Source organism: Hypanus sabinus, chromosome 32 (genome assembly GCF_030144855.1).
Source record: "Hypanus sabinus isolate sHypSab1 chromosome 32, sHypSab1.hap1, whole genome shotgun sequence".
NCBI classification, from domain to species: domain Eukaryota; kingdom Metazoa; phylum Chordata; class Chondrichthyes; order Myliobatiformes; family Dasyatidae; genus Hypanus; species Hypanus sabinus.
Window position 1 is genome coordinate 5,325,803 of NC_082737.1, and position 25,145 is coordinate 5,350,947.

General features: G+C 43.1%; 1 protein-coding gene across 3 annotated transcripts in view; it reads right to left on the reverse strand.

The window, feature by feature from the left end:
• Positions 1–25,145, reverse strand: part of LOC132384391 (NACHT, LRR and PYD domains-containing protein 3-like) — a 61,740-nt gene that overhangs the window by 29,199 nt on the left and 7,396 nt on the right. Inside the window, exon 1 of one of the 3 annotated variants that reach the window (XM_059955496.1) lies at positions 15,436–15,551. The exons of 1 other annotated variant lie outside the window; for it this stretch is intronic. The gene's annotated coding sequence lies outside the window, so the exon portion shown is untranslated. Of the gene's footprint in view, positions 1–10,095; positions 10,200–15,435; positions 15,552–25,145 lie in introns of those variants that run through there. One more of the 3 variants, XM_059955495.1, reaches the window with a different exon arrangement.

Consider the following 25,145-nt stretch of genomic DNA (forward strand, 5'->3'; position numbering starts at 1 on the left):
GGTAAGGAACAAAGTGGGGAGAGGAATAAAGTTAACGATTCAGGTTCACAATCGTTCGTCAGAAAGACTTCAATTATTTGCAAGCTCTCACTGCTGATTTCCAACATCCTGAGTTTCTGTTTGATATCCATCTACAGACAGGTGATGGGCAGGGGGTGGGAGGGGGGAATTTCCACACACAGTTTGGAAATTGAACCCCTAGGTCCAATTCTACTGCTACAAAAATTTAATGACTACCTCTCCCTGTAAGGGATGGAATAGGAATTTATTCTCTCCTCAGATGAGTAGTATTTGCTTATAAAGGAACTCCATAAACGAACATCTGAACCCAGATCAGAAATACTTGCTCTGCACCTCATAAACCCAGGCAGATTGATCCCCGGCTTCATTTTACCTGGATCAAAATCTGTGATACCCCAGGACCCAACCTCGCAGTATCACACAGCTGAACCTGTCACTTACTAACCCTGGAAACCTCGCACATCGTACTCACATCTCACAACTCACAGTGGATTTCGCCACAACCAATGACCAGCGGCCTGAGATTTCTGATTCATTGTGGAAGGAAGAACATCCATCCCATCTGCAGAAGTACTGAGCTGCGTTAAATCCCCAATACCAATGTTACCATATGCCCGGAGTCTACATCCCAGGATAATAGAACCAACTCTCCGAGGACTCCTTGTTGCCAGTAATATGCTGCAGTGACTCGGCCATTCAGATTTCAAAAACTAACACACCGATATCAACCTTGGTAGAACAAGAATCTGATGATTCTCTACTGGGCCAGAGATCTGGCTGGAAAACCTGGCTGTGGGTCACTAGATACCAGGGATACGTTTCACTGTCTGCAGCAGCTAAACTGAACACATTTTAACAGTATCTCATTGCTAAGTGTGTTCTTGCACAGCACAGTTTGCTACCGCATTTCCTGTAGGCTAACAGGAATAAAATGCTTTTAATATAAAATTGAAAATAAAGTGCTGGAAACTCGGTAAATCAGATTGGATGTGCGTAAAGCGAAACTGTGGAAGACTCAGTATCAGAACCGGGACTGTCCACGATGCTGCCTGATCTGCTGAACGCTTCCAGCATTTTATCTTTTTACTTTAAATGATGCACAGCTATTGACTGATTACAAGATTTTTGTGATGGCTGAACAAAGTTGCGCAAATGTAATGCCCACATTAATTAGTTTTCTCTTCATTCCGACACAGGGATAAATCAGTCGATACAGTCAATACTCACAATATCTTCCCCACCCCACTATCAATCTGTTACATCTGCTCCCCCCCAAAAAAAGGCCACTAACTCTCGATGAGGGGAAGTGACCAGAGAGTGAAAAAATGTGCACCACTCCCTGCAGATCCTGCTCGTTGGTCGTGTCAACAGAGCATGTCGCTCTCCAAACATGGCCAATCAACGAAATAACAGACTCAACTTTAAATGCTCAGAGTCTACGTCTGAGAAACACAGCGACCATTTGGTAACATTACACTAAAATTGTAATGGCTGTCTTTACCCTACCACATGCTGTATTCATTAAATCCTCCGGTACCTCTAGGTAACAAACACCGATTTCAGCCATAACTCAGTGAGGCAAAATAATTCATAATGAAGACAACAGTACGGGAAATATTGTTGATATATTATCATTGGTGGGATACAGGCTGGACGGAGGCTGTGCAAGACGGACAGGGAATGAGCAGATGGAACCAGGGGGGAGAAGGGATCAAGGTCAATCTCTGATGGTCCTCCAGCAATACACAGATATTGAATTAATAATACAAACAACTGTACAAAAGATCATAAAATATCAAAGATAACAAATAACAACTTTAGCATATACCCTTTGCCCCTCAAAATTTTTATCGTAGAAAGTATCCCATCCAGGTGCCTTAAAGCCTTCGTGTGGTTACTACCCTGCCCATGACTGCAATGAGCTGCAGAGAGCTGTGGACACAGCTGAGGACATCACAGAAACAAACCTCCCGTCCAAGGACTCAGTCTACATTTTCCACTGCCTCAGTAAAGCAGAGTGGTGGGCGGGACCTCTGAAACAATCCCGCAGATGCTGCAGACCTGCAGTCAACTCTGACCACGTGACCAAAAGATGGCTCTCCCATGACAGTTTAAAATCAGTTTTAATATTACTAGCAAATGTCACGAATTGTGTTGTCATTATGTCAGCAATACAATGTAATACATAATAGTAGATCTCAAAAAAGTGATGGCAATAAATATACATGTTAAATTAAATAAGCAGTGCAAAATTAAAATAAAATTGATAAACCGATTCCCAAATTTAATTATGTGGGAATATTAGACTGGTTTGCTGCTTTAGAAGTTCTGGATGGAACCTTAACTGAAGTGCACACATTTTTGAGAAGCTTAGATAAATACAAAAAGGCTTAATTCTCACATAAATGGGTCATATACCCAGAAACATTGGCAGGTCGTAACAGTGAAATAGACCCAATGAAACCCTTGTCCAAACAGGCGAAAGATGAAAGATGGGTGTGGTTCCGGCATCCCTCCACCCCTCCCGAGGAGCCGAACAATATGGGCTGGGCGGCAGCTTATATCAGGCGGTTTGGTGTGAAGGTACCACAACCCGGACCGACCCCAACAGGTTCCGTCTAGGAAGCGGAGCGACGCCGCCGGTTCAAGTGAATTAACGGGACTCACTGCCCAGCATCAGACCTCCTGACTCAGGACTGGTCTCAATACTCACCGATGGGAACTTCAGCTGTTCGTCCAGCGGAGGAATCCAGACCCGGGGGAAGGATTCCCCGAACCCGAAAATGAGCCGCTTCAGCAAAGAATGCAAAGGAAAACACCACCCATCGGTGAATGTGAGCATGCACAATGTGAATAATACGTTATCAGAGGGGAGCACTGTCCACGGTGATCTGCTTTGGGATGGAATGGCTGCAGTTAGTGCAGTGACGCGTTGTTTATTCATTTTTATAAACAACAGTGCTATTGATATAAACTGGAATTGCCAGAAGGGTAAAACAAATTCGTATCAGTTAACAGAAGACCTCTCAACCTTGCAGTCTTTGGTTCCTGGGAAACCAGACACTTTGACAATGTCGATCGTAGGTACCCCTTCCTCGTAAAGTGAGTGAATCATTCAGATCGCTGATCACTGAGAATAATGATATTTGTTGGTCATTAAAGTTCGCTCAGGCTGGTTAGAATAGAGTTGATGAGGTGTTCGGGGTGTCACTGAAAGAACCGGACAGCCAAACACTCTGACCTTGCGACCTCCGGCCACGCGTGGTGCCGTGGCGTACCTGCTGCAGATGCGCTGCAGACCCCAGCTGTCGCCGCTGGTTCTCCTGGCCGGGCGGCGGTGAGGAAGGGGTTGATCTCAGGTTTGTGGAAATAGATGTCCGGTTGCAGTGTGAAAGGGTCCTGACTGGGGTTTACAGAAGAGCCAAAGGCTCCGGACTCTCCAGTCTTGCCGTCCCGGTTTTAGCTTTGCGCCAGAGCCGGGATTGTGGCATCAGTTACTTGGCGTTCTGCAAGCATGGAGGATGGATGTGGGTAAACGGGTTCTGTCTCCGTGTGTGGGTGTGGGCTTATTGGTGGGAAGGATGTGAAGCGATTGACAGGGTAGGGGGAGTGTCGGGTACTGAGCGTTATCGGGCGCAGGATAGGCACCGGGCAAATTAAGTTGTAAACTATGGAGGATCTTGTCCATTAGATCAGACATCTCAGCTCGCGTGACATTTCAGGAAGCAGCAATTCTCTCTTCATATTAATTACTGTTTCATCTTGCTGTTAACATTGTGTTTGTTATAAAGCCCCAGAGTCTGGGAAAAGCCGTCAACGTCATGGGCAGATTGGGAAGGGGAAGTGGGTGTCAGTGGTTTCTGTATTCAGAGAAAGACACGGGTTTGCACAGCCTTCAGTCAGATATAAATGTCCTTACAGTGGGTTTGGATCTGATGACCTATCTTATTGTTAAATGGGATCTTCCCCAGAAAAAATGGCCATCACAGTTCCTGCAGGCTAACAGGAATAAAATGTTTTAATATAAAATTCAAAGTAAAGTGCTTGAAACTCGGTACATCAGATTGGAACTGTGGAAGACCCAGTATCAGAACTGGGACTGTCCAAGATGCTGCCCGATCTGCTGAACGTTTTCAGGATTTCTTTTTGTTTACCTTAAATGATGCACAACTATTGAGTGCTTACAAGATGTTTGTGATGGCCTGAACGAAGTTGAACAAATGCAATGCCCATATTCATTAGTTTTCTATTCATTCCGGCACAGGGATAACGCAATCGGTACAGTCAATGCTCACATCATCCACCTTACCCCTCTATCAATCTGTTACGTCTGCTCCCAAGTCTCCTTCTGACAAAGATTAACACAGTGGACATTTGGTAATGTTGAAACTAACATTATAATGGCTGGCAAGCGCGTGAAAATCAGCCCGTGAAGTAGCGGGAGAATTTAAAAAGCGAGCAAATTAACGCAGCGGACGACGGCGTAGTAGGAGACAGAGTAGGAAGGCTTTGGCTCGAGAAGCTTAGGCGAGCAGAGGCTTGCTCTCGTTCAGGTAAGGCAGGGTAAGCTCCTTTAATTGATCTAATTAGCTTAGGAATAGGTAATGGAGGCAGCAGTTTGGACAGTCGAGTGCTCTGTTTGCAGTATGTGGAAAGTCAATGAGAGCACAATCCCTGATGACTACACCTGCAAAAGGTGCATCCAGTTGCAGCTCCCGACAAACCGTGTTAGGGAACTGGAGCTGGAACTGGATGAACTTCGGATCATTCGGGAGGTAGAGGCAGAAACGAACAGGAGATCGTCACCCCTGAGACTCAGGAGACAGGTATTTGGGTGACTGTCAGGAGAGGGAAGGGGAATGGACAGGAAGAGCAGAGCACGCCTGCGGCCGTTCCCATCAATAATAAGTATACTGTTTTGGATACTGTTGGGCGGGACAACCTACCAGGGACAAGTTGCAGTGGTTGCGTCTCTGGCACAGAGACTGGACCCTCAGCTCAGAAGGGATGGAGGGAAAAGAGGAGCGCATTAGTGATAGGGGATTCGATAGTTAGGGGAGCAGATAGGAAGTTCTGTGGAAGGTAAGGGAAACAAGTTGGGAAGTTATGGAAACCGTGACGATTAAAGAGGAGGAAGTACTGGAGCTTTTAAGGAATTTAAAAGTGGATAAATCTCCAGACCCTGACAGGATATCCCCTAGGACCTTGAGGGAGATTAGTATAGAAATAGCAGGAGCTCTGACAGAAATATTTCAACTGTCATTAGAAACGGGGATGATATCGGAAGCTTGGCATTTTGCTCATGTTGTTCCATTGTTTAAAAAGGATTCTAAGAGTAAACCTAGCAATTATAGGCCTATAAGTTTGACGTCAGTGGTGGGTAAATTACTGGAAAGTATTCTTAGATACGGTATATATAATTATCTGGATAGACAGGGTCTAATAAGGAACAGTCAACATGGATTTCTGCGTGGAAGGTCACGTTTGACATTATTGAAATTTTTTGAAGAGGTTACTAGGAAAGTTGACAAGGGTAAAGTAGTGGATGTAAGGCCTTCGACAAGCTTCCACACGTTAGGTTAGTTAGGAAGGTTCAATTGCTAGGTATTAATATTGAAGTAGTAAAATGGATTCAACAGTGGCTGGATGGGAGATGCCGGAGAGTCAGGTTTCTGCTGTTTGTCAGGTTGGAGGCCGGTGACTAGTGGTGTGCCTCAGGGATCTGTACTGGGTCCAATGTTGATTGTCATATACATTAATGTTCTGGATGATGGGGTGATAAATTGGATTAGTAAATATGCAGATGATACCAGGATAGGTGACGTTGTGGATAATGAAGTAGGTATTCAAAGCTTGCAAAGCGATTTAGGCCAGTTGGAAGAGTGGGCTGAAAGATGGCAGATGGAGTTTAATGCTGTTAAGTGTGATTTGCTACATTTTGGTAGGACTAATCAGAATAGGACTTACGGGTAAATGGATTGCGGTAAATGGACATACGGGTATTGGAAAATGCAGTAGAACAGAGAGATCTAGGAATAATGGTGCATAGTTCCCTGAAGGTGGAAACCCATGTGGATAGGGTGGTGAAGAAAGCTTTTGGTATGCTTGCCTTTATAAATCAGAGTATTGAGTATAGGAGTTGGGATGTAATGTTAAAATTGTACAAGGCATTGGTTATACCAAATTTGGATTAATGTGTACAGTTCTTGTCACCGAATTATAGGAAAGATGTCAGCAAAATAGAGAGAGTACACAGAAGATTTACTGGAATGTTTCCTGGGTTTCAGCACCCAAGTTACGGAGAAATGTTCAGCAAGTTAGGTCTTTATTCTTTGTACCGTAGAAGGTTGAGCGGGGACTTGATAGAGGTATTTAAAATTATGCGGGGGATAGATAGAGTTGACGTGGATAGGCTTGTTCCATTGAGGGTAGGGGAGATCCAAACAAGAGGACATGCTTTGAGAGTTAGGGGATAACACGAGGGGAACTTTTTTACCCAGAGAGTGCCAGCTGCGTGGAATGATCTTCCAGTAGAAGTGGTAGAAGCAGTTTAGATATTGTCACTTTAAAAAAAAAAATTGGATCGGTATATGGACACAAAGGAATAGAGCGTTAAGGCCTGAGAGCAGGTCGGTGGGACCTGGTGAGAGTAAGCGTTCGGCACGGACTAGAAGGGCCGAGATAGCCTGTTTCCGTGCTTTAATTGTTATATGTTTATATGGTTATATAGTCTTTACACTACTTTGTGCTGCATTCAACAAATCCTTTGGTATTAAAAGGTGATTAAAAACAATTACGGAGATAACTCACAGATGCAAAATACTTCACAATGAAGACAATGGTAGATGAGAGATTGTTGATATATTATCATTGGTGCGATACAGGCTGAATAGAGGTTGAACAAGATGGGCAGGGAATGAGCAGATGGAACCAGATGGGAGAAGGGATCAAGGACTGTCACTGATGGTTCTCCAGCAATACACAGATACTGAATTAACAGTACATAATACTGTATAAAAGATTCTAAAATGACATGATAGGACATGGAAAGTATCTCATCCAGAGACTTAACACCATCGTCTGGCTGCTGTTCTGCCCATGACTGCAAGGAACTGCGGAGAGCTGCGGACACAGCTGAGTACATCAAATCAACCGACCTCCTCTCCATGGACTCTGTCAACACTTCCCACTGTCTCAGTAAAGCAGGCAGTGTACTCAAAGACCCGCACAACCTGGGACATTCTCATTGCTCACCAATTCCCCATCGGGGAGGAGCTACAAAAACCTTAAAGCATGTATCAAGGACGGTTTCCATTCTGCTGTTATCAACAAACTCAATATCTTACTTGAAGTGAACTTACACTTACTGCACTGCACTTCCTCTGCATCCATAACGCTTTGTAACACTTATTGTTTTTCCTTGTATCACCTTAATTTACTCTTTAATTAATTAATATGTGTGGTTATTAAATGTGTGGATGTGTGGAAGACAAATTTTTCAGTGAACCTCTAAACACGACAATAATAAACAGATTTCTCATTTTACTGGTGTGGACATTATTATACAGCCTGGATTGCCGGGTTGGATCTTCTGCAGGGAAACTTGGGTGAAGTGGAGAAATTCTTTTAGGAGCCCAGATACACGGAAACAATTATCAACCCCGAGCATCGATCCAGGTGATGTTTTGATCCGCGACCGGGCCAGATGATGGAGATAACGTTTCCAGGATACACCTCAATGGATGGGTGCAGTCTCGGCCTGACCACCTCATCCCACTCGAGAGGTTCGGTGTGAAGGTCCCACAACCCACACCCACCCAGCAGGTTCTGTCAAGGAAGCGGTGGGAGGCCGGCTGTTCAGGGAAATAACGAGAATCAGTGACCAACATCAGTCCGGACCGGCCTCAGTTCTCACCTACGGGATCTCGTTGGTATCGCCCCGCAGAGAATGACCTTTCCCCCAGCTCCCCGCCTCAAGGGGCAAGGTCAATCACCCCCACACACCATCCGCCGCATCCATCCACAAAAAAGTCAATGCCCATCTCAGGAATGAGCATGCGCACATCATAGAACAGGGGCAGGGCCTCAGAAACAAACTTGAAGATGCTGCCGATCTGTGATGAAAAGGGTGCAGGATACAGGATCAAGTGATGGCTGCATGGTTTCTCATTTAAACCAGTGACTCTGCTCCTCACACATTGCCTGATCCACATTTTCCATGTTTCAAATTTACACCAGCGACATTTTTAATTTTTCTCTCTGTATCTTCCCCATCCCATCCTTGCATCCCCTGGGTCACAGAGATAGGGGTTCGATTCCCATTACTGTCCAACAGATGATTCAGACTCAAAAAGAATCGTGCAGGTTTCATTCAAACCACTTATATGATTATAAACCCGAATATCTATTCACATTCCCCCGGGTTCACTGGACAGGAACACTGAGCATAGAAAATAGTTGCAGGAGTAGGCCATTCGTCCCTTCGAGCCAGCACCGTCATTCAGTATGATTATGGCTGATCATCCAACTCAGAACACTGAACCTGCTTTCTCTCCATACCCCCTGATCCCTTTAGCCACAAGGGCCATATCTAATTCCCTCTTAAATATAGCCAATGAACTTGGCTCAATTGTTTACTGTGGCAGAGAATTCCACGGATTCACCACTCTCTGTGAAGATGTTTTTCCTCATCTTGGTCCTAACAGGCTTCCCCTTTACCCTTAAACTGTGACTCCTCAGTGTGGACTTCCCCAACATAGGGAACAATCTTCCTGCATCTAGCCTGTCCAATCCCTTTAGAATTTTATACATTTCAATAAGATCCCCCCGCCTCAATCTTCCAAATTCCAACGAGTATAAGCCTAGTTGATCTAGTCGTTCTTCATAGGAAAGTCCTGCCATCCCAGGAATCAATCTGGTGAACCTTCTTTGTACTCCCTCTATGGCAAGAATGTCTTTCCTCAGATTAGAGAACCAAAACTGCACACAATACTCCAGCTGTGGTCTCACCAAGGCCTTGTACAACTGCAGTAGAACCTCCCTGCTCCTGTACTCAAATCCTCTTGCTATGAATGCCAACATACCATTTGCCTTTTTCACTGCCTGCTGTACCTGCATGCCCACTTTCAATGCCTGGTGTGCAATAACACCCAGGTCTCGTTGAACCTCCCCTTTTCCTATTCGGCCACCATTCAGATAATAATCTGTTTTCCTGTTCTTGCCACCAAAGTGGATAACCTCACATTTATCCATATTAAATAGCATCTGCCATAAATATGCCCACTCACCTAACCTATCCAAGTCACCCTGCATCCTCTTATCATCCTCCTTACAGCTAACACTGCTGCACAGCTTTGTGTCATCCGCAAACTTGGAGATGCTGCATTTAATTCCCTCTTCTCAATCATTAATATATGTTGTAAACAACTGGGGTTCAGCACTGAACCTTGCGGTACCCCACTAGTCATTGCCTGCCAATCTGAAAAGTTCCCGTTTATTCCCACACTTTGCTTCTTGTCTGCCAACCAATTCTCTATCCACATCAATACCATACCCCCAATACCGTGTGCTTTAAGCTTGCAAACTAATCTCCTGTGTGGGACCTTGTCAAAAGCCTTTTGAACATACAAATACACCACATCCACTGGTTCTCCCCTACCCACTCTACTAGCTACATCCTCAAAAAATTCTATAAGATTCGCCAGACATGATTTTCTTTTCACAAATCCATGGTGACTTTGTCCGATGATTTCACCGCTTTCCAAATGTGCTGTTATCACATCTTTGATAACTGACTCTAGCATTTTCCCCACCACCGATGTCAGACTAACCGGTCTATAATTTCCTGGTTTCTCTCTCTCTCTTTTTTTTAAAAAGTGGGGTTGCATTAGCCACCCTCCAATTGCGGATGCTCCAGTATTAATCCAATCGCAGCTCCAGCCGCTCAATGCGGTCTGCCAGATGCTGCAACTGGACATATTTCCTACACAATAGCACGGGGCCGATCTCAGCTGCCATGACCTACCCAACACGTTCCCTCAACTTTTGAAACGTTCTCCTTTTAAAGGAACTTACCCGGCATAACCTCACTTGGAGTGAAGATCGTCCTCAGCCTCTGCTCGCCAAAGCCTCTGGAGACAAAGCCTTCCTACTCTGTCTCCTGCTACAACGTCGCCCACTACGTCAAACTGCTCTCTTTTAAATACTTCCGCTGCCTCACTGTCCGATTTACACGCGCTTGCGCAGTCATGCCCCGTTGAACTGCCGAAGAAAATGACCATTGCCGAAACTGCCGAATAAAATCATCAAGTGAAAAACAGCAGGAGGTGGCCATTCAGCCCCTCCAACCAATGACATTATGATGGCTGCTCTCCCATCTCAGCCACGCTTCTTCCCAATCCTCATTTCCTCAATCCCTTCAGTCTCCACACAACTGCCTGCCTCTTTATTCTGTGAGGACGATCCCCTCATCTCAGTCCCGGACAGCCCATCCCTTTTTTTTCAGAGACTGGGATCCCTGGATCAATCGGTGATGATGTTGTGCATTTCAATGTGTTCACCTCCCAGTCCTAGATTCTCTAAATTAAAGGGTTATTACATTTGATCCTGCTTCATATGATGACCACCCACTCCAGGGTGTATCTTCATTGCGCTCTCTATAACAGATACTCTCTAACCTCTTTGTTAATCCGCTATGAATTAATTTCCATCTTCTATCATCCCGTGTTGTCCCAACCTCTCACCTTCCACCTCTGTCACTATTTCTACCTTCCCACCTCCCCCCTCACCTGGATCCACCTCTCACTCCCCAGCTCTTGCCCCATCCCCACCCCTCACCAAATTTCTCCTACTATTTCCCATCTACTCTCATTCCAGAGGAAGGATCTCAGCTCGAAATGTTGGCTGTCCGTTCTCCTACACAGACGCTGCCCAATCCACTGAGTTCCTCCGGTAGTTTCCTCTAGTCTGTATGACCCGTGTTCGTATGGGGAGCAGGATTTTACACCATATCCTAGGCACAATCTCAACAAAACCCAAATAATTGTTAGTCATTTTCACTCCTATACCCAATAACTCTGACAATAAATACAACGTACCTTTGACCTCCCTCCCTACCCATTGCACCTTAGTCCCTCTCCATTTGAACATACTCAGAACTTCAGTTTCTCCTACAGAAGTGGGTGATCTCACATTTCCTACACTGAGCTCCAGCCGACCTGTTGTTCCCACGCACTTATTTTGCCTTTATTACCCCGAAACCTTTTGACAAGAGACACAGAACATAGATCAGTACAGCATAGAAACAGGCCATTCGGCCCACATTATTGTGCTGAATCTACTCAATTAAGGAAATGGCCAACTAAACTAATCCCTTCTACCTGAACAATGTCCGTATCCTTCCTTTTTCCTCACATTCATGTGCTGATCTAAATATCTCTTAAAAGTCCCTGATGTATCAGCCACTACCATTACCCCAGCAACCCCCTCTCACTCCAAATGCATGTCATCTTGTATTAGATTTTTTTACCCCGGGTTAAAAGATATTCTGTGTCTACTCTGTCTAGGCATCTCGTAACCTAATGAACCTCCATCGTCTCACCCCAGGCTGTGCCGCTCCAGAGAAAACAACCCAACTTTGACCAACTTCTCCTGACAGCTCATGCCCTCGTATCCAGGCAATATCCTGGTAAACCTCTTCTGCACCCTCTCCAGGACCATTGACATCTGTCCTAGAATGAGGCGGGCGGAACTGTATGAACTACTCCAGATGTGGCCTAACTCGAGCTTTATGAAGCTGCAACATAATTTCTCGAGTTTTGAATGCAATATCTTGACTAAGGCAAGCATGCCATTTGCCTTCTTAACCACCCTGTCAATCTGTGTAGCCAATTTGAAGAAGTGATGAACTTGGGACTCCAAGATCCCTCTGCTAATCGACACTGTTAAGGGTCTTGCATTTAAGTGTATTATCTCTCTATATTTGACATACCGAGGTGCCAAGATAATCATCACGAATCAAATCTCACTGAGTTTTCTCACATAAATTTATTGCCAAGTGCACAAGTACAGGAAGGTATAGGTACAGAGAATCACTGACTTGCAGAAGCATCACAGGCACGTACATTCAGATAACACACGGAACATAAATTACACAATTCTCTATCATTATCAATATAGAAATACAAGTTTTATGTCATTACCAATATACAAATATATACGTTGCATCAATAATCATAAATACACATTTTGTGTCATTAACAATATACATTGTTTTCAAAAGCAGGTTTGGAAATGTTGAATTTGGTCCCTCAGCTAAATTGTTGATACAGTTTGGGAACAACTGGGCTCCAAGCACCGGTCCCTACAACAGTGACTGGGACATCCTACAGGCTCAAGAAGGGTCTGGTTATTCTTTCTCATTAAATACACAGACAGCAGGAACAGAAATAGCTCACTCAGCCTATCTAGTCCATCCTGTCATTCAATAAGACCCAACATCAGTACATCCTTGCCCCAAACACCACTCCAGTTCACTTTGCCCAGACCATTGGCCCCACTTGCAGGTCAACAGTCTACCAATGTCTGACTCGTAAAGTGGTGAATATCTCTGGTCGTGGGCTCAGACGTTTCCACAGACGAGCCCCGTTTGTCCCTTCCCCAATGTTCTTTCACCCATACTGTACCTTGATCCCCCACTGGGTCAAACAGCTTCTCAGACTCCATGCTGTCCACCCCCTCTCACACCTTTATCCTCTCAGAAAAATCCTTCACTCTCGCCCTTCTGCCGAGATCCCATCCCATGGAACCGGCAGCAAGCCAAAGAACCGGGCGATCTCCTCCTATTTCTCAGCAATACATTACTCCGGCCGCAGGAGGCGCTTCACAAACGAACCCAACTTCCCATGGAGGGAAATGTAAATTAATCAAAAAGCGGGACCTTTACTTTGGGATTTGTTTTGATTTGACGGGGAGTTCGAAGCGGGAGCGGCAGATGCAAGGCGTTCGTAACGCCCTCTCGGCCAGTCCTTCTCCGCTATTGGGTGTAAGCAGTGATTGACATCGCTTCACACTAATGGGAAGAGTGTAACTCCTTTGTTGATTGTGGGGTGGGATGGGTGGGCAGGTAATCGTTACGTAGCAGGCAAAGACCGACTGTCTCAGCGCAAATGTGACGTAAGGAACTGCACAACTGACATCAGATCCCGGTGTGGGGGAACCCATATGTGTCATCAGGCATGTGGGGCAGAGAGTGCCGTCAGATCCAGGCGTTACATCAGGCATTACGCCCGAGGGGGCGAGGACCCTCTCCCGATATTTATCCCAGAGACAATCCGCAGCTCCAGACGCGCTTCAGCAAAGACCGGGAAAAAAAAATCACTGCCCTTCCCCGGACTGTGAGCATGTGCAATGTGCTTATTGTGTCATTAGAGCAGGGGGCGGGGTTATTAAACGAACATAAATCGGACAATGATTGTATCGTAAACAAATTACACAACAAAAATAGATGTTTTCAGTCAATAACAGACTTGCAAATGTTGCATTTTTTCCCCTCAGATAAATTGCTAATGCAGACAGGGAGCAACCATGCTCCAAGCATTTGTCTCCATAACACTCACTGGGACCCGACCGTTCCTTAAACCCAGGCACCTCAAAGAATAGGCAGCCGCTGGGTCCCTCCTGCCCATTGTGTCATATAGTAAGATCGTTCCTTGCTCTCAATATCACCCCCGACACCGCAGTTGCAGGTCAACACGTTATCCGCTACAAATATACTGAAGCCTTCTGCATCCTCGATTTTTCAGAGATAAACCCTCTGTACTCCCAATTCAATCCGTCACCCTTACAGCTCCACTAACTCCTTGGTGAGGAAGAGCGGCATTAAAAAAAACGAGCTTGTTGGATCTTTCCCGGGAGTCAGGTTAGAAAACACGTGTTGGGTCTACAGAGAGAACTCCTTAATGACGAAGCCCATACCCCCTTTGGTTGGTATGATAAGTTGGCATTTGCTGTCAGAAAGGAGAGGTAAGTAAATCTCACGTCACTTCACGACAGATACCGGGCGCGCGCAGCATGTTGAAATCGTCTCAACGTCAACCCGGGAGCGCGAGGCTGACGAAGCTCGGCGAGAGGGAGCGCGTGGGCAGTGGGCGGTGCGGTTGATGGGGAGACTGTAGAGTCAGTAACAGGGAACGGGGAGCGCGTCCGTCGGTCCGTACCGTTCTGGCCAGCTCACCGAATGAGCAATAGTCGATCAGCAACCTCCCGGGGTTCAACATTAACACACAAATCTCGATGTATGTAGTTAATCAATGTAATGTTTCTTTTCAGTTCCACAATATAATTAATATGCAGAAGTTATATTGGCTTACACTAATTAAACTGTCAGAACTTTTCTAATCAACACACTCATGCATAAGCGGACCACTCGGCCCTCCGTAACAGCTGCTGATCTGATTTAAACTTCTATTACGCATTCCTCCATGTTCATCTCTATAGCAATTCAACCCCATTATTTATAAAGAAACTGGGGTTTAAATGGAATCAAAAGCTCGACTTTCACCTATCATTCAGTAGAAAGAATTCGTAACTCCCGCGATAAACAGCGGCAAAAATAGGAGGATGAGAGGGGAGTGAGTAGGGGAGGGTCATCTACCTTAATATCAACTCCTCCACCATCTGACCCAACACGCTGCTTCCCATCTGCGAACGACTGAGTTTAAACCGACTCCAGCAGCGAAAGCAGTCGTAGCTGCAAGTATATTGGTTCATCCAAAGTACAAATGTAACCCATGCCTTTAGTACTGGGTCAAATGGGAACATTGCAAACCTAGTTCTGCTTAGTCACAGATTCATAGGTTCTGACAATTTGTTGGGAGAAAAATACTTGATGACGCCAGGGTATGTAAATGTAAATTATTGTTTGACATTTGTTAGTTAGGACTGAAAGAAATGTGGTGCTGGGACATTTGGCTTCAAGAGGGGTTGCTCTTAGCAGAGACTTGCGTGATGATATTCTCGAGGGAAAGTCATTGCAGCTTGCAATAGACAGAGAAATCAATGACATGTTGCTGTAGTTCATGGTAATTCCACATTTCTGCAATCACTACAGCAAGAAACAACTGCGGTGTCTTATAAAGGGAGGAAATTCTCAACGCGTTTTGACATGACTGTGACCTAACACAGCCAAACAAGGAACCATCAGCAGTGATAAGTTTGAAATGAGCAAACAATATGAAGGAATGTGTGTGGCTTCACGGAGCTAGGATGCTGACAGCAATTGGCAAATCTGGAGTGATTGCAACTGGCATAACTGGCACTTCTACATTTATTCAGTCCCGCTCCAGTTATTTCCTACCTTCCTTGGTATAGAAATTTAATGACTAAATGATCACTAATTGGGTAAATGAGACTCACAAAACCTTCCCATGACTGAATGAATGGAAACTCTGATTCAGAAGGGTTCTCTCCAGTCGATGCTTTCCGTACTTGGGCTGGTTCACTTGTCGCTATTCCCTCGTCTTCAGTTGTGGTTTGCTTCCAGTTAGCTTTTCTTCCAATAAAGCTCTCGCCGAAGGTCTAACTTTAATCAGAAAGATGATGAAGCACGTTAACACTACAAACGAGAGCAAAGTATTAAACTGAAATTTAAATCTTGAACGCATATGTAATGATCCGGGTGAAGAAATCTGGAACTGTCCCTCACACTTTACAAAACCTGACATGGGATACTAAAGAACACATTAAAAATTCTGAAGGAACACATCAGGCCAGGCAGCATCTGTACATCAACACATACTCTCTTCTATAGACGCTGCCTTGCCTGCTGAGTTCCTCCAGCATTTTTTTCTGTAATTTTTTTAATTGAAGTTCATCAAACAAACATTTCCAAAAGATGTATTTCAGACATTGGACATTCATATCATATAATCATATATATCACAAAATCTCCACAAAGTATTTATCTGGGGTATATGTGTGTCGCTTGGATTTACAGCATCTGAAGATTTTCTCTTGTTTGTGATTGTTTGTATATATGCTGAAGTATATATACCTTCAGTCATGGTATATATAGGAGTAGAATTAGGCGATTCAGTCATTCTCGTCTGCTCCATAGTCAATCATGGAGAATGTTTTATTCTTGCATTCTGCTATAATACTCAACTTACTTAGCAATAAAGTACATGAATATACCCAACGATAGCCTCCACCACCCTCTGTGGTAACAAATTCCACACAACACACAACCTTTTGCTGAAGTAATATCTCTCATCCCAGTTTTAAAGCGAAACTTCTTTATTCCGAGGCTGCACTTTCAGATCCCAGACTCTCTGTCTAATCGAGACATCCTCTCCATTCCCACTGCATCCAGGCTTTCAGGATTCAGTTGTTGTAAATAATCACCCCGCACACCCTCCAATCACCATCCCTCTGATCTCCACTGAACACAGGTCCAGGGCCGTCAGATGCTCCTCATGCATAAAGTTGATCATTCCTCAGCTTAGTCTTGTGAACCTTGTTGCCAGCAACTGAACTGAACACATTTCCAGGAGTAACAGGACAATTGAGGCCAGGATAATTTACTGGGAAAAGCTATGGTTTCTTTACACTTCTACTAACTATCACAAAACGAGCGCTGGTGCATTGGTCTATTTCCAGCAGATTTAAAGTGTTCCAGGGTGAATGTAATAAAGAGAAACAGGAATTTGAGAGATGTTCAGCAGGTGAGGAACTGCCGTGGGGAGAGGAACAAAGTTAGCGATTCGGTTTCCTAAACTTCCGTTAGAATGGATTCAAACATCCAAGTGGAAATCTTGGGTTGTTCTCCTTGGAGCGGTGAGGACTGAGGGAAGATCTGATGGATGTTTATAATATTATGAAAGGTATAGATAGAGTAGGAGGGGGTATATATATATATATATTTACTGTTTAGAAATGTCTAATACGTCTTTGCCGTGACTATCACTCGAGGTCGAGGATGATGGTCTTCGTTCCATTGATCCCACAGAGCGAAGACGCCTGTGCGTGTATTTGTTTAACATCTACTTGATGTTGCACTTCAAGAAGCACACAATACTTCACAAATCAACAAACTGGTTCCAATGGCATGGAAAAGCTAATAATTAGAGCTGATCGATTTCCTGCAGCCTTCATCCGCCTTCACAGCTGTTGAGTTCCATGTAACTTCGTCCACCTATTCCACCATTGCGGTCTTGCTTAGATTGTTCTTTGTCAGGGACCTCACCCTCGACTTTACCGCCATGGGTGACCCTACCAGGAGCATATTTCCAGACGACAGCGCTCTCAGGATCTCAGGACCACACAAGCTTCTCCACCATGACAAGGCAGCAGTCCACGGAGAAGGCCAGAGGAAACTCGTTGATGAGGTAAGGGAGTAGATGCCGGTGTTTTGCCGTGGTGTTACTGCCATTTCAGATTCACAAACTAAGGTGGAGTTGGAACCTAATCACCCTCTGATGGGACCGGTGCCAGGCTGGTCCACTAGTCTGTAGATTGTGAGAGGATTCCTGTAACCTAATCACCCTTACGAACCTGCTCTGGACCCTCTCCACTTCTGTGGAACGTCACTAGTCACTAACAGCCAACCAGAAAAGGATCATTTTATTCCCACTCGCTGCCTCCTACCAATCGGTCAATGGTCTAACTATGTTAGTAACTTTCTGTAATACCATGGGCTGTTAACTTGGTTAGCGGCCTCATGTTGGCCTTTCAAAGGCCTTCAGAAAATCAAAATATACAATATCCACTACATCCCCTTGCAATCTCCTCAGAGAATTCCAACAGGTTCGACAGGCAGGATTTTCCCTGAAGCAAACTATGCTGACTTTGCACTGTCTTGTCCTGTGTCACCAAGTACTCCATCAACATCATCCTTAACGACCGACTCTTACATTATCCCAAGCACTGTGGTGAGGATAACTGGTCTATACTTTCCTTTTTGCTGCCTTCTTCTGCTGTTTGCGACTTCAGCTTGTCTCCAGCAGCTAAACGGAGCACATTTGATCATTATCTTATTGATGTATGGGATCTTGCCCAGCCCAGTACGCTGCGGTGTTTCCTGCAGTGTAGCAGGGACAAAATGTAAAATTATGAAGTAGAAAATGCTGGAAACTCAGTACATATGGCTACATCTGTGAAATCAGAAATTGTTGAAATTTCGGTATCAGAACTAGGACTGCTCAAGATACAGCCGACCTGCTGGGCGTTTCGACCATTTTTTATTTTTACTTTAAATTTCCTGCAACTGTGGATTTTTCCTCTTCCTTTTCATGCACGGATAGTAACTGACTGCAAAATGTCTGCAACGCCTCAAAATGAGCAAATGCTACTCCACACCCAACAATTTGTTAGTTTCCAGTTCATTCCGACCCTAGTGTAATTCATTCCGTACAGCCAATGCTCACAGCATCATTTCCTCCCGGTGTCATTCTGTTGCATTTGCTCCCGAGGCCACTGTCTCTACCCTGAGAGGCGGTGACCACAGAGCAATAAAAAAGTGCAATACTTGCTGCCGATCTGACGGGCTGTTACCCTGGAAACAGAGGAAGTGGCTCACCGAAACTAATCGAAAAAAGAAATAACAAATTCATCATATGCTGCAAGTTTTATTATGACAAAGAATAACACTGCAGCCATTTTCTAATGGTGAAAATAAAATTGGAATAACTGTTTTTACCGTACCACGTACTGTGCTCAATTAAACCCCTGGTGGCTCCAGCTATCAAAACTGAATCCTGACAAAAATAATGTAAAGGGGTGCAAAACAACAGTTCACAGTGAAGGCAAAGGTAAGAGGAAAGATATCTTTCTTTAATTAGTTTTTTAATACATTTTACAAATTAAAAAAAAACCCAAATCAGAATGAGGAACACTAATACAGTGCAAAATTAAGCATACAATGACAATATGATACAAAGAAAGAGAATTTTAAAAAAAGCACCTAAACTGAAGACAAGTAAACTTAGTGTCCTCCCCCAACCCCACAACACAATAAAAAAAAACTCCAGACCAACCACAACACAATATAGGGAATATAAATCAGGACAATCGAACTCCCAGACTGTGAATACACTTAGTAACAGAGGATATTAATGCCTACTACCAGAAAAAAAGGGAGCTGAAAGCAAGGGACCGAAAAAAAGAAAAAAAAACCCTAGTCAAGAGGAAGGTTATGAAAGTACTCGATAAAAGGTCCCCAGACCTTATGTAACTTTAAATCCGAATTAAGAACTGAATAATGAATTTTTTCAAGGTCTAAGCAGGCCATAATATCGTTAAGCCATTGAGCATGTGTGGGCGGGGAAACATCTCTCCATCTAAGGAGGATTAAACGTCTAGCCAGGAGAGAGGCAAAGGATAATATTCGGCATTTGGTCGGACTCAGACGTAAATCTGTCTCGCCCCAGAAACCGAACAAAGTGATTAAGGGGTTTGGTTCCAGGTGCTGATTCAGAATATACAATAACGTAGTGAAGACATCTTTCCAAAATTACTCCAAGCTAGGACAGAACCAGTACATATGAATGAGAGAGGCCTCGCCCCTCTTGCATTTATCACAACGCGGACTAATGTTAGGGTAGAATCGGGATAGTTTAGATTTAGACATAAGGGCTCTATGAACAATCTTAAACTGTAAAAGGCAATGGCGAGCACAAAGAGAGGTTGAGTTAACCGATTTGAGAATCGGGTCCCAACACTCATCAGATAAGGAGATATTTAAATCCTGCTCCCATGCCATTTTAATTTTATCCACAGGGGCCCGTCGTAAGGCTGCTAACTTATATTGAATAATTGATATTAAACCTTTACCTAGTGGATTAATGGAAAGAAATAAGTCCATAGCATTTTTCGCAGGCATTTCAGGAAAGTTAGGAATTAAAGGAGCAATAAAGTGTCTAATTTGGAGATATCTAAAAAAATGAGCATTGGGCAGATTGAACTTAACAGAGAGCTGCTGAAAAGAAGCGAAGCGATTATCAATGAAAAGATCTTCAAAATGCCTAATGCCCTTCCTATACCAAACATGGAATGCTGAATCGTACGTAGTAGGTAGAAAAAGGTAATTATGTATGACAGGGCTGGAAACGGGAAAATCCATGGAAACCATAGCATTTCCTAAACTGAGCCCATATACGCAAAGTGTCTCTAACAAGAGGATTAGCTATTAATCTGGAAAGACTACTAGGGAGTGCAGAGCCAAGAAGTGCAGAGATAGATAGTTCTTTAGTGGAGCTCAACTCCATTGCCACCCACTTAGGGCACTCGAATTGGCCATGGAAAAAAGACCAAAAGGTAGCACAACGTATATTAGCTGCCCAATAATATAAACGAAAGTTAGATAAAGCCATGCCACCCTCTTTTTTAGGTTTTTGGAGATGGATTTTACTCATTCTAGAGCGCTTATTCTTCCACAGATATGACAAAATAATACAGTCTAAGGAGTCAACAAAGATTTAGGAATACAAATTGGGACAGATTGAAATAAGTATAAAAATTTGGGGAGAACATACATTTTAACAACATTAATACGACCTACCAAAGACATAGATAGAGGTAACCATTGTACCAGACTCTGTTTTATAGCTTATGAAAGATTGGCAAAGTTTTCACGAAAGAGATCTTTAAACTTCCTTGTGACTGTAATTCCAAGATAAGTAAATTGACTATGGACTACTTTAAAAGGGACATCACGAAATGTTAATTTTTGTGCTTCTTTACTAATTAGGAAAAGTTCACTCTTATGTAAATTAAGTTTATAGCCAGAGATCTGGCTAAACTGGTCAAGAAGTGAAAACATTGGAGGTAAGGATGCAGACGGATTTGAGAGAAAAAGTAATAAGTCATCAGCATCTCCAAATCCCGGTCAATTCAGGACAATTTCAAAATGCTATCGCCAAAGGTTCTATAGCCAAATCAAAGAGAAAGGGACTTAAGGGGCATCCCTAAACGGGTGCCACGTTTGAGATTAAATACCTGGGATTTCTGAAAATTAGTTAAAGCAGAAGCAGCAGGACACAGGTACAGCAATTTGATCCAATGAAACTTTGACCGAGGTCAAATTTTTCTAAGACTGCAAAAAGGTAGTTCCACTCTATACGATCAAATGCTTTCTCCGCATCGAGGGAAATAACACATTCAGAAATCCCAGTTGGGGGTGAATATAAAATATTAAATAAACGCCGAATGTTAAAAAAAGGGAGACGGTTTTTAATGAAACCTGATTGGTCATTGATAATAGAGGGAATAACGGTTTCTAATCTATAAGCCAAAACTTTAGCTAAGATCTTTACATCAACATTGAGCAAAGAAATCGGCCTATACGAGGAACACTCTGTTGGGTCTTTACCCTTTTTTAATAGGAGAATAACAGATGCCTCATTAAAAAAGGGTGGCAGTTTGCCGTAATTAAACGAGTCAGATAATACTGAAAGTAACTGAGGAGAAAGAAGTGAAGAGAATGATTAATAAAATTCTACAGGGAACCCATCAGGTCCAGGAGATTTCCCTGAGAATGCAGAAATTGCAAAAGATATTTCTTCTGATGATATAGGCGCATTAAGTTTGGCTTTAAAATCAGATGAAAGCGAAGGAATATTCAGATTATTTAAAAATTGATCAACAGAGATGTTGTCATTCAAAGATTCAGAGGAATAAAGCCGAGAATAAAAATTTTTAAATGCATCATTAATTTCTAAATGATCCGATGTAAAGTCTCCGTTCTCCTTCCGGATCTTTGTAATGTGTTGTTTGGCTTTGGAGCGTCTCAGCTGATTGGCTAGAAATTTACCAGACTTATCCCCATGAATGTAAAAACGACTCTTGCTTTCGAGAAATTGGCGTTCGACAGGTTGAGTAGACAGAAGATTAAATTTAGTTTGGAGTTCTACACGCTTCTTGTATAGTTCAGGGTTCTTAGTTTGGGCATACAGTTGATCCAATTCTTTAATCTGGTTAATGAGGTCTAATCGGTCTGCACAGGATCTTCTGTTGAGATTTGCTGTGTAAGAGATTATTTGACCACTCAGATATGCTTTCATGGCATCCCAGACAATCTGGGATGTCACTTCAGGTGATGCATTAGTGTTAAAATAACAGGTTATCTGATCCTTAATAAATTTTAGAAAATCATCATTCGATAATAAAGTTGAATCAAACCGCCAGTGTTTATTCCTCTGAGGGAGACCAGGAAAGTTTAAAGAGAGAGTAATTGGGGCATGGTCAGAAATCAATATACTCTGATACTCACAAGAGTAGGCAAATGGAATAAGTTGGTTATCGAGTAAGAAATAGTCAATTCTAGTGAAGGTATGGTGAACATGTGAAAAAAAAAAGAATAATCTCTCTCAATAGGATGAAGGAACGCCATATATCAGAGATACCAAAATTAGAGAGAAACGATTGGATAGCTACGGCAGATTTAGTAGATGATCTGGTAACAGATCGATCCAAATTGGGATCTAGCCTACAGTTGAAGTCACCGCCCAGTATAAGAGAGTATGAGTTTAAGTCTGGTAGTGAGGAGAAAAACGTTCAAAAAAGTTAACATCATCAAAGTTGGGGGCATACAGGTTTGCTAGGACAAAACCAGAAACAATTGTTTACCAGAAACAATAATAAAACGGCCATTTGAATCAGATATTTTATTATGGAGTTCAAACGGAATATTTGAGTTAATAAGAATGGAGACTCCCCTGGCTTTAGCGGCAAAGGATGAATGAAAATGCTGACCCGCCCACTTTGACAGAAGCCGGGAGTTATCAAAACAACGAATATGATTTTCTTGAAGGAAAGCAATGTCAGCTTTGAGTTGTTTAATATGTGAGAATACCTTCCTCCTTTTAACAGGGTGATTCAATCCCTTTACATTCCAGCTCACGAATTTAAGTGCACTAGCCATTATCAATTACTAATGCATAAAAGGCAGCAGGCATATAAAAAGTCAAGCAATACAATAGCAGTCTGGGAGCAGAAATATAAACATAGATTCGTAAAATCAAAACATAAACATGTCCTGAGCAATAAAGAAAAACAATAAATACAGTGAATGATGTTGGAACTGGAAAATCCACCCCACCCACACAACCCAAAACTAGACGGCTACCAAAAAAAGCAGCTAGCTCTACCAAAAAAATTAACCCAAATATAACTTCCAGATCTGTGTCATTAACAGCAGTTCCATATAAATATTATAGCAAATAGTAACTAGTTTATGCACTAGAAAACATAACTACAAATTGGAACATCTTCTGCAGAAATAATACAGAGAAAATCGGAAGAAAACCAAAACTAACCTACCCGCGAAAAATTATGAAAGAATAAAGGAAGAAAAAGGAGGAAAAAGGAAGAAAAAAAAGAGGGAGGAAGGGGAAAATTATAGATTCAGGAAGAGTCTATCAACCATTTACAGACAGAAAAAAAATCAAAAATTAAGAAAAAGTGAAAAAAATAATAAAAAAAGAATAATAAAAAAATAATCAGCAGTTAAACTGTGAACCAACAAACAGGGAGACCTTCAATAAAGACTTCAAACCTCCAAAACAAGTTAGAGTCAATTATAGAACTCTATAAAGTTATACAAGAATAAGATAGATTACACAAGTACTGTTTAACATCCATAGGGAAACATTAAGCACAGAATGTCTATTTAAAAAAAAGACACACCAAATCCAGGGAGAGATTGTCAACAGCCCTTAGAGTTTCAATAAATAATGACTGAGTATTCAAGTGAAGTCTGAGTCCGGAAAAAATACTTTTACTACGAGAAGTACTTATCCACCATTTTAGGAGGTCCGATCGGGTTCCGAAGATGGCTGGATAGCCGGAAGACTTGCAGCAAATGCCTCAGCCTCCTTCACTAACTTAAACCACTTATATTTTCCAGTACTAAGCGTGATTCGTAAAACGGCAGGATTGCAAAGCGAGGGTCTAAAGCCACGATCAAAAAGCATTTTCATTACGCTTTTAAACTCAGCGCGCATCTTTAGGATCTGAGGTGCAAAATCCTCCACAAAACGAATGGCTGTGTTTTGGAAAGTAAAAGTACCTCTGCGACGTGCCTCCATAATCAGACGGTGTTTTTCCTGGTATTGATGAAAGCACAAAATTACCGGTCGCGGGCGGGAGCAAGAGGAAAGATTTCTGAAATATATAATTATGGTGGGATACAGGCTAGACAGAGGGTGAACAAGATGGTTCATATATATCATTGAGGTGGTGGGTACAGGCTGGATAAAGGGAGAACAAGATGGTTGATATATATAGAACATAGAATAGTAGAACACAGTACAGGCCCTTCGGCCCACAATGTTGTGCCGACCCTAAAACCCTGCCTCCCATATAACCCTCCACCTTAAATTCCACCATATATCTGTTCACTAGTCTCTTAAATTTCACCTTCCTCTAATATCCCCCTTGAACCTCCCACCCCTTACCTTAAAGCCATGTCCTCTTGTACTGAGCAGTGGTGCCCTAGGGTGTAGGCGCTGGCTGTTCACTCTATCTATTCCTCTTAATATGTTGCATACCTCTATCGTGTCTTCTCTCAATCTCCTTCTCTCCAAAGAGTAAAGCCCCAGCTCCATTAATATCTGATCATAATGCACACTGTCTAAACCAGGCACCATCCTGGTAAATCTCCTCTGTTTCCAATGCTTCCACATCCTTCCTATAGTGAAGCGACCAGAACTGGACACAGTACTCCAAGTGTGGCCTAACCAGAGTTTTACAGAGCTGAATCATTACCTCGCGACTCTTAAACTTTATCCCTCGACTTATGAAAGATAACTTATCTACCCTATCTACCTGTGAGGCAACTTTCAGGGATCTGTGGACATGTACCCGCACATCCCTTTGCTCCGCCACACTACCAAGTATCCTGCCATTTCCTTTGTACTCTGCCTTGGAGTTTGTCCTTCCAAAGTGTACCACCTCAAACTTCTCCGGGTTGAACTCCATCTGCCACTTCTCAGCCCACTTCTGCATCCTATCAATGTCTCTTTGCAACCTTCGACAAGTCTCTGTACTATCCACAACACCACCAACCCTTCTGTCGTCTGAAAACTTGCCAACCCACCCTTCTATCCCCTGGTCGTTAAAAATCATGATTT